An 11,072-nucleotide genomic window follows, 5' to 3' on the forward strand; every position below is an offset into this window, starting at 1 on the left:
GGCTCAGGATGCTAAGGCAGGAGGATTGTGAGTTCAAAGCCAGCCTCAGCAAAGTGAGGCACTAAGCAACTCAGTGAGACCCTGTCTCTAAATAAAATACAAAATAGGGCTGGGGATGTGGCTAAATCAGTGGTCTAGTGACCCTGAGTTCAATCCCCAGTACCAAAAAAATAAAACACCGTGGGGCCAACTCTGGACCTTAGCTCCGTGATATCAGTGTAGGTCCTCTTTGCCATTTCTCTGGCTCATCAGGGCTACTGTTCAGCATATGTGGATTGGAAGCACCTTCAGGGTAAAGACTGTGATCTGTGAATTTCAACACCCACTTAGCACCTGGTCCCAGATCTGGCACACCGCAATATTAAACATGGAATGAATGAATGAACTTTACATGGGATGAGCCACACAAGCACCAACCAAATCAGGACCAGAGACAGAGAAGGCTACAGACTTATGGACTTTGGCTTGGCATCACCACCAGTAGGAAGGCATCTCAGGATTAAGGGCAGCAAACTAAAAGCCTAGGAGATGCGTGAGGCACACTGGTGGGAACTGGAGGTAGGAGGAGGAAAGGATGCATGGGGGAGGAACAGGTGGTTGAGTAGCTGAGTTGAGGGCGATATGCACAATCTAAGGCATATTTTGCAGGTAATGATGAACCTGAAGTGGTCTAAGCAGAGGCAGGGAAATCAGTGAAGATTACGGTGATGGTATAGGCAGGAAGAACTTGCTCTCAGGGACAAGGGGGAGGTGGAAGCAGGGGATCTGATGCAGGCTCCCAAGGTGGCCCCTTCCTCAGTGTGACCCAGATGCTGCTTCCCATGCAGAAGTATGACTTGGCCTATTCTGAGATCAAAATACTTGACAGATGTTTCTTGATTGTGTACCTAGTCTCAGAACTGTAGAATATTGAACACCTTTCAGGAGGTCCCAAAAGTAATGCCTCTTTTCCCTTTAATCTCTTGACCCACTTTGCTCCATTGTCCACATCTCCCCATTTGTGGGGAGCCACATTGAGTTCACTCGCTTTCCATCATGGAAATCTGAAAGATCTTGTGACTCGCTCTTTTCCCCCTGCTCGGATAGCAAGGCCAGTCTTCTGAGTGGGCATACCCCTGGGTATGAGCCACACTCACCTATTCTATTGTAATCCTACCCCTTTGCCCTGTTTGGGATAGAATGTTCCATGGAAACTCCCTTTGTGTGTCCTCTTCTCTTGCTCTGCCTTTGGGTGTGGCCTTCCTAGATGTCAGTCAATCTGCTGACAGCAGACATCATGAAGCTAGACTCAACTCCCCCAAAACCTGACCCCTGGCCTCATTTGAATGGCTTCCCCCCAATAAAAAGGTTCAGCCGGTGCGCATGCGCTCTCTTTCTTTCCACGGATGCCTAAGGTCAGAGGAGCCATCACAGGACCCAAAGAAAAAGGTCTCTCTGTCTCTGTGTGGTTATTTCATGCAGCCCAGTTCCCCTGGAGTGACCCTGAGTGTTTTAGTCCATTGCTACCACTTCCAAACCTTGAGACTCTTGTGCAACTCCTTCTTCATACTCTCCTTCATTCCACTCTGGCCAGCTTTTCACTGTTATCCAGAAGCTTCCTGGTTCTGGGAGGACTCTACTACTAGGATCAGAACCCTCCACTTTGTCCCAACTATCATGATCCTTGGGCATTCAAATTCTATCTTCTGAACCCCTCTCAGATCTATGCCTTTCTCTCAAGTCAAGGCCCTGATCAATTCTATGGCAGCTCCCAATACCAAAGACAAGGGATCTTTCTGAACTCAAGATAGTCACTCCCCTGTTTAAACTCCTTTGGAGACTGCAGACAAAACAGTGGACTAAACTGATCTGGGATTCCAACTCCCACTCTCAACATCTAAAATTGCTAGATAAAACATCCGAATACACATAGCTGAACTGGAGTCATGAAATAAATGTCAAAAGAGAGCAAAGAAGAGTGGCACATGCTTAAAATCCCAGCTATTTGGGAGGCTGAGGCAGGGGGATTGAGAATTTGAAGCCAGTCTTGGCAACTTAGTGAGGTTCTGTCACAAAAAATAGTGGCAGGGGAGTGGGGAGTGCTGGGAATATAGCTCAGTGACAGAGCATGGGCACAGCATGCATGAGGCCAGGAAGTTTATTTCAGGAATTTAAGTAGATTTTGATATTCAAAAATCTACTTATAACAATGTTAACAGAAAAATGGGAGAATCATATGATCATTTTAAGAAAAAGCATTTGGTCAGGTCTACTACTCATCTGTGATAAAAGCAAAATACTCTTAACAAATTAGAAAGAGACAAGAATTTCCCTAATCCAAGAAATAGTCTATAAAATTCCTACAGCAAATATCATCCTTAATGGCAAATTATTGACAGCTTTTTCCCTAAGACTGGAATGAGATAAGGCTATCTCCTATCACTTCTTCAAGTCAACATTATATTGAAGATCTTACCAGTGCAACAAGAAAAACAAAATGAGGTAAAGATTATCAGAAATGTTATTAACAAAACAAATAGACACAACAAACTATATCAAGGGAAGATTGATTATATTGACAGATTCATCAACAATGATAAAAGCTGGATGAATTAAGGTATTAATTGACATTGTTACTTATTTTAATGGTATATATTTGTTTTTATAGTTAGTAATACATTGACATGGTTCAAGTTCAGAAAATATGAAAGATTGGGCCAAGCATGGTGGCACACACCTGTAATCCCAGTGGCTTAGGAGGCTGAGGCAGGAGGATCAGAGTTCAAAGCCAGCCTCAGCAAAAACAAAGCACTAAGCAACTCAGTGAGACCCTGTATCTAAAATATATAAAATAGGGCTAAGGTTGTGGCCCCTGAGTTCAACCCCTGGTATACCCTCCCCCCAAAAAAGAAAGAAAATATGAAAGATTTACTATGAAAAGACTCTCTTCTGCTGGGCACAGTGCCCCACACTTGTAATACCAATGACTCATTCGTAAAGCTGTCCCAGCCCAAGTACTAAATGCAGTCCCTGGAGCCTGGGAAGTCTTTAGTGAGGGCAGAGGAAAGTGGCAGATGACAGAAAGCCCTAGTTTAAGGAGTCTGAGGAGCTTTTATATCCAGTTCAGCCTTCCACTGAATGTGCAGGGCTGGGAGTATAAGGTCACTGCAGGTTGGACAGACTCACCTGTGGAGCAGGGATAAATGACACCTACTCTTGGTTTGTCTTCAGGGTCAGATATAAGTTATCAGTGCTGAATGAACACCTGGTTATGATTAATGGGCCTTCAAGACCCAGCTCTTCACTTGCCTTCCCTGGACTGTGGAGGAAGAACTGCTGATTTTTGTTTTGGGTTTGTTTTTTTTTTGGTGATGGGGATTAGAACCCAGGGCCTTATGCATGCAAGGCAAGCAGTCTACCAACTGAACTATATCCCCAGCCCAGAAGAACTGCTTTAATGTAAAAAGGTCCAAAGCCTATACTCACTCATTCTGATCAGATCATCAAGTTGAATCCCAGATATAGGGATTGGGCTGGGGATGAAGCTCTGTAGTAGAGTGCTTGACTACCATGCACAAGGCCCCTGGTTCAATCTCCAATACTGCACAAAGAAGAAGAAAAAAAACAAAGAACAGACATCAGGATTGGCACAGGATCAAAAGGCATGGAAGTTCCTAATGAAAATTGCTTTGGAAAGGTCTATTCTGATTCAACTTTGCTAAAGGTTAGGGAAAGGGAAAATTCGCTCAGGATCAGGCTGTACCTGAGATAGCCCTGCCAATTCTGCCCCTGGCTATGGGGGCCAGGAGGGAAGTGATCACGGTACCAGGTCAGGCCCAGTGTCCCAGCATTAGAGGCACAGACTCAGGGTGGAGCAGGCTCATGTGGTGCGTAGACAAAACAAATAGACACAACGAACTATATAGGGTGTCAAGGATAGTATACAGGGAGGAACTGGCATCCATAAAGTTATAAAGTCCAAGAGGCCTGGACTTCACCCTGAATCAGAGGAGCAAGGGGGGAAGTGGGCAGAGCCAAGCAGTGTCCATGCATTTGCCAAGGTTCACCAAGAGCCTTTGGAAAGGCTGACAATAGGCTTGAGGGACCTAACCAAGGCTACTCTCCTGCAGCCTTAGGACTCACCAATCATATGATTTTATGAATCAGAGGAGTTCCTTTCTCTACTCAAAAGCCCCAGCCCTTCCATTTCCGTACCCCAGCCTACAGACCCTTACTCAAACTTCTCTGACTTGCTCCTCTCCTTTCCCCACTATTCCCCTCCATCTCATGGGCCTCCTTGATGGTCTCAAAAACACACCAAGCCTGCTCACAAGCCCCAGGGCCTTTCCACTGTTGTCCCCTCTATTCAGAAAGGTTGGGGTTTCTTCCTCAGTTCTCTGTATCTTCTTTCAGTTCTCCTTCAAAAGCATCACCTTGCCAGGGAGGCCTTCCCAATGACTTTAAACAAACAGCATTCTCCCTTCTTGCTTCCCTCATTCCCAGTTTAACCCTCCTCACGCTACCTCCCTCAACACCAACATTTCTCTGAATTTTTTTAAAAAATTTAATTTTTTAGTTGTAATTGGACACGATACCTTTGTTTTGTTGATTTACTTTTATGAGGTGCTGAGGATCAAACCCACATACTAAGCACATGCTAAGCGAGTGATCTACCATTAAGCCACAACCCCAGCCCCAATACCAACATTTATCAGCCTTTTATCTGTCCATTGCCCGTCTTCCAACTTGAATGTTGGCTCCATGACAGCAGGCCTTTGCTGGGTTTTTTTTGTATGTTTTGGTATCGGGGATTGAACTCAGAAGCATTCAACCACTGACCACATCCCTAGCCCTATTTTGTATTTTATTTACAGACAGGGTCTCACTGGGTTGCTTTGCTGAGGCTGGCTTTGAACTGGAAATCCTCCTGCCTCAGCCTCCCAAGCCACTGAAATTACAGTTGTGTACCCCAGCTTGCTGTGTTCTTTGTACCAATAAGGGATGAATCCTGCTGCATAGAAATAACCAAACACACAGTCCTCAGTGGCCACAAGACAACATTGCTGCCCCATGCTCCACAGGAATAAGCTGAGGTGTCATTTAGTCATAAGTCACCAGAACAGATACCCTAGTTCAGGCCTGTTAGATCCCAGGCCCTCCTAACCACTATGCCTTTTTTCTCTGTCCACAACCCAGATCTTGTGAGCATCTCCCAGGCAGGAAATGCCTGGATGTATTGGAAAGTTCCCAGCAATATAAACAAAGAGAGAGAGAGGGAGCGCACACGGAAACTCACTCCCACATTCCTTGCTGTTCCCTCCTTGCTCTGTCCTCCAGGACCCACAATGTGCCTTGGGCTTAGCAGGCTTCCAAATCTATTGGTTGATGGGGAAATGTGCTTAACTTTACTCTGTGCCAGATAGTACCCCAATTGTTGTACGTGCATTACTTTACCTGATACATGACCATATGAGGAAAGAGAGAATTAAAGGCCAGGGCTGGAGTGACATGGCTCTGAGATTAGGGTTTTGGAGAATACTATGGATCAAATGTGTAGCTCTAAAATTCATATATTGAAATCTTTACCCCTTCTTTTACTCAGCTCTTTCACTGGTGTGACCAAAAACCTGACAAGAACAATTAGAGGAGAGAAAGTTCATTTGGGGGCTCACGGTTTCAGAGGTCTTAATCCATGGATAGCCAGCTCCATTGCTCTAGGCCCAAAGTGAGGCAGAACATCATGGCAGAAGAGTGTGGAGGAGGAAAATTTCTCAAAACATTACACAAGGAAGCAGAGTCTTCTTACCAGTGACAAATATATATCCTAAAGGCATACCTATGACCCACCTCCTCCAGCCACACCCTACCTGCCTATAGTTACCATCCAGTTAATCCCTGTCAGAGGATCAGGTTAAGTCTCTCATAACCCAATCATTTCACCTCTGGACTTTCTTGCATTATTTCACACATGAATGCTGGGGGACACCTCACATCTAAACCGTGATACCCCAGTGTTATGGTATAGGAAGTAGGACCTTTAGGAAGTGATCAGGTGAACAGTAGAGCCCTCATGAATGGGATCAGTGTCCTGTTTAGAAGACACCAGAAAGTTTGATTCCTCCCCCTCTTTAAGCTCCACCATGTGAGAACACAAGAGCATGCAGCCATCTGTACACCAGCAGCAGGCCCTCACCAGACACCAGATCTGTTGGCACCTTGACCTTGGGCTTTTCAGTCTCCAAAACTGTGATAAATAGAGGTCTGTTGTTTAAGTTGCCTATTTTTTAGTCCTTTGTTATAGGTCTGAACTGAGACAAAGTCTGAGGGTATAGAACCCCAACCACACCTCTAGCAGGGTATGACATCATCCTACTGTCCCCTCACAGAGCCACCATGCTACCCTTTGTGGTTTTCAACTCTAACTTAGAGCTAGTCTCCGAGCTCTGCCCCTCCTTGCTGCCCTTCAAACACTGCTTTATAAAAAGCAGGGCTGGGGATGTAGCTCAGTGGGAAAGAGCTTGCCTAGCATGTGCCAGGTCATGGGTTCTACCCCTAGTACTGGGAGTGGGGGGAAGGCAAGGAGCCAACAACACAGGGAAGTTACCCAGGTTCCAAGCCTGACAGAGCCCTCCTGTCTCTGTCTTGGCATTAGTTCCTGATCCTTTAGGAGCATAAATGGTTGAACCTGGGGTTGATGACCAAGGTCATATTCCCAGAACTCTCTGTTTCTAGCCAAGCCCTCATAAACCTTTCCTCTGAGGCCCCTCTTCCCAGTCCTAGCTGGCAGGGTCTCAGGTAGACAAGCAGATGCCCCCAACTCCTGGGAGCAATCTGCCTTCCCAAGCCCTATAGACTCATCAAGAGGAAAATGGAGCCGGGTGTGGTGGCAAACACCTGTAATCCCAACAGCTCAGGAAGCTGAGACAGGAAGGAAGACTGAGTTCAAAACCAGGCTGAGCAATGACGAGGCACTTAGTAACTCAGTAAGACCCTTTCTCTAAATAAAATACAAAATAGGGCTGGGGATGTGGCTCAGTGGTGGAGTGCCCCTGAGTTCAATCCCCAGTATACCCCCCGCCAAAAAAAGAGGACAATGGGCTCCCTCAGAAACGCAGAGACTTGTCCTCAGACACTCAGAAGGCCAGTTAGCATCTTGCCTGTTCTTATAGTCAACATAATTTTTCAGCTTTTGTGGTGGAATTCTTTCAGAAAAAATAAAACAGGTTGAATGACAGTACATTTGTGCACTTACTGAATATTTACTGTGTACCAAGACCTGTGCTGGGCTCTGGAACACAGAGTAAGATATGATGTAGGGCTGGGGCTGTAGCTCAGTGGTAGAGCATTTGCCTGGCACGTGTGAGGCACTGGGTTCAATCCTCAGCACCACATACAAATAAATAAATTAAATAAAGGTCCATTTACAACTAAAAAAATTTTTTTAAAAAGATATGATGTAGCCTTCATCCTCCTGGAATGTCACTGAATCTCTCCTCTAGGCAGAGTCCAGGTCCAATAGATTATGTCAAAATTATGTTCTCACCAGTTGTGGTGGTGCACACCTGTAATCCCAGCAGTTCAGGAGGCTGAGGCAGGAGGATTGTAGGTTCAAAGCTATTCTCAGCAATTTAGTGAGGCTGTAAGCAATCTAGTAAGACCCTGTCTCTAAATAAACTATAAAAAAGGACTGGGGATATTGCTCAGTGTTTAAGCACCCTTGGGTTCAATCCCTGATACCAAAAAACAAAACAAAAAATTATATTCTCTATTGGCAGCTGTGCAGCAAAAGAGGACAACTAGAATCAAGAAGATGCTGCCTGCATCAAGTACTGACCTTGACAGTTGGGAAAACCTAGTTTTGTCCTTCTGTCCTTACCTGTTGCATGAGGCACTCTGCCTCATGGGTTGTTAGGATGGTGAAAACAGTGCCTTTGCATATAACAAGCACCCAGTAAATGTCAGCCATTGCTTTTTCATAATCTGAAGTATAAGTGAGGGGGTAGAAAGGAGTTGCCCAGATGTCCAGGACAACACTGGCAGTCAAGGGCCAGTGGGAGTCCAGACTGGATAAATCCCTCTCCTTGTCAGCAACCAAGACGAAGCAAAGCTCCTTCTGAAGGCCTTGCCAACTTGGAAGGCTGAGATGAATTAAAAAATTTTAAAAAAAATCAAATTTGAATGGGGACAAACTGCAAAAACCAATGACCCAAGACCAGAATAAATAGATCTGACTCAGTATAAGCAAGTGGGACAATACTGAGGTTTGTTAGTAGAAAGTTACTAAGGAAACTGTGAGGAATGTAAACCCTGAGTAGATCCTTGGAGGTTCCTATCACTCCTACAAATTCAACCTCCCTGTACTCAAGGGAGGTCCTGGCCCAGCTAGGTGCAGTAGCACATTCCTATAATCTCAGCAACTTGGGAGACTGAGACACAAGGATCACAACTTCAAGGCCAGCCTCAGAAACTTAGCAAGACCCTCAGCAACTTAGTAAAACCCTGTCTCAAAATAAAAATAAAAAGGACTAGGGATGTAGCTCTATAGTGGTAAAGCACCCCTGAGTTTAATCCCCAGAACCTCCCTGCCCCTGCCTCCCCAAAAAGAACCCCGGTTCATTCCCAAGTGACTCTGTCCAAACGCCTACATGAGCTGGACTGAAAACAGAACAGGGAAGTCCAGTATCTTCCACTCCCCAGACTCTCACCCTAAAATGTATTATCCAAATGGATGTGGATAAACTTTGGGATGACTCCCTCACTCTTTAAACTTTTGCTGTTCCCTATCACAAATTAGACCCATAGATTTGGATACAAAAGGATATACCATAATAAAATTAATAAGAAAACTGGAATAAAGACCAAATAAGATTAGAGAGAGGGGCTGGAGTTGTGGCTGAGCGGTAGAGCACTAGCCTAGCATGGGCGAGGCTCTGGATTCAATCCTCAGCACATAAAAATAAATAAATAAAGGCTGGGATTGTGGCTCAGAGGGAGAGCGCTCGCCTTGCATGCGTGAGGCACTGGGTTCAATCCTCAGCCTCACATAAGAATAAAAGAAAGATATTGTATCCACCTATAACTAAAAAAATAAGTATTTAAAAATAATAATTAATTAAAGATACTGTGTCCAAGTACAACTAAAAAATAAATATTAAAACAAAAGAGTAGAGAGCAGATAAATGTGAGACACGACAGGAGGTTGTAACTGAACATTTTGCGGGGAGTCTGGGAGTTTTTGGAGGACCTCCATTATACACTGCGACTCAGAAGAGGCTGGGGAAGGTAGAGGCATGGAGGCCAGGTAGAAGCCCCCACAGTCTTCCCTGGCACCAGGCTGCTAGAAAGGAAAGGTATGCTAAAGGAAGAATCTGCAACAGTTCTCTCCACATTCCCTTTAGCACAACCAAACCCCTGGGAAGGGTTGTGTGTGCCCCCATCTCTACCTTACCTTCCCACTAGCTTGCCAGACTTGTTGATGTGGAGTTGGCCAAATCACTCTGCCCAGACAGCACTAATGACTTCCAAGTCACCAGGGCAGATGCACTTTTCAGTCTCCTCTCATCTGGCCTCCCAGAGCTTTAGATAGTATTGCTGCTTCATAACCCTGAAATAGGCCCTGTGTGTGGCTTCCTCAGCCAGCGCTTCAGGTCCTCTGCCCACTTCATGGGCTTTTCCACCCTATGGGCTTCGCAGGCACTTGGGCCTAGGACCTGTTCTCTCTGCTTCATTACTGATTCATGGTGACCTCATCCCCTTGCAAATCTTCAGCTGCATCTAGAAGTTGATAACTTCAAAATGTATCTTTCCAGCCACACAGCAGAACCTGGTGCACAGACCCCCAGCTCCTTCTCTGATCTCCATGATCAAACTTGACTCAGGATCTCTGCTCTGAACTTGGTCTTCCCCACTTTTGGGTTGGTATAACCAGTGTCTCCACTGCCCTTGCCAGTAGTTATAAGGCTATCCCTGCCTTCACCCTCACCATCCCCAATTCCATTCCATCTAGTACCACTGTCCCTCTGCCTTGCCATTCTCTCATCTCCATTGTGGCACCAATTGCATTTAGACTGCTCTCATCACATGCCTGGAGGACTGCAGTGGCATACCACTCTGCAGCTCTTTCCCTCCAGTCCATCCCCACACCCGCTTCCTTAAAACCCTTCCAGGATTTCTCAAGGCACTCAGGATGCAGATCAGCATCAGTCCTGTGGTGAGCTGGCACTCCATCCTTCTCTGGCACATGTGTCCTCTCTCCTTTGGCAGAGCACCCCCTAGGCCTCGCACAGGCTCTTCCCTCTGCTGGAAAGCTCTTCCCACACTGATGTTCTCCCTCACAGCATCTCAACTGTCACCTCCTCAGGGAAGGCTGCCCTCATACAACTGCATCCAGCCCACCCACTATTCCCCCTCCGAGCACCAGTGCCACCTTTAGCAGCATTCATCACAAAGGTGACTCTACACCCACATGTGCTCATTGTGAATGTTCAGTTTATGTTCTGTAAGTTTGATCAAACAAGAACAATGCCTTGATGACTGGCACTGATCCCAATTCCTAACACAACTGGTGATATACATGTTTTTGGAGGGAAAAAACACTGCTACAAAAAAAAAAAAAAAAAAAAAAAAAAAAAAAAAAAAAAGATGGTGTATCAATCAGAATCCTTTTATTTTAGGACATTTATTTTAATTGGTCCATACAATAGTGGAGGTTGGAAAGTCCAAAATCTGAAGGGCAGACTGGAAACATCTCAAGATAGAACTCTTTTTTTTTTTTTTTTTTTTTAGTTGTAGATAGACACAATATCTTTATTTGTTTTTATTTAGTTTTTTTTAATGTGGTGCTGAGGATTGAACCTCACAAACACGAGGCAATTGCTCCACCACTGAGCTACAATCCCAGCCCAAGATAGAACTCTTTATTTCTGGGCTTAAAACTTTTGCTTTTAAGTCCTTCAAATGATTGGACGAGGTCCCCCCATACAATTGAAAGTAACCTTTACTTAAAGCTAACATTTTGTAGATGTTAATTACATCTGCAAAACACCTTTATAACATGTCTAAACTAGCATTTGACTAAACACCTGAGCACACAG

The sequence above is a fragment of the Callospermophilus lateralis genome, chromosome 16 (assembly GCF_048772815.1).
Source record: "Callospermophilus lateralis isolate mCalLat2 chromosome 16, mCalLat2.hap1, whole genome shotgun sequence".
NCBI lineage: Eukaryota > Metazoa > Chordata > Mammalia > Rodentia > Sciuridae > Callospermophilus > Callospermophilus lateralis.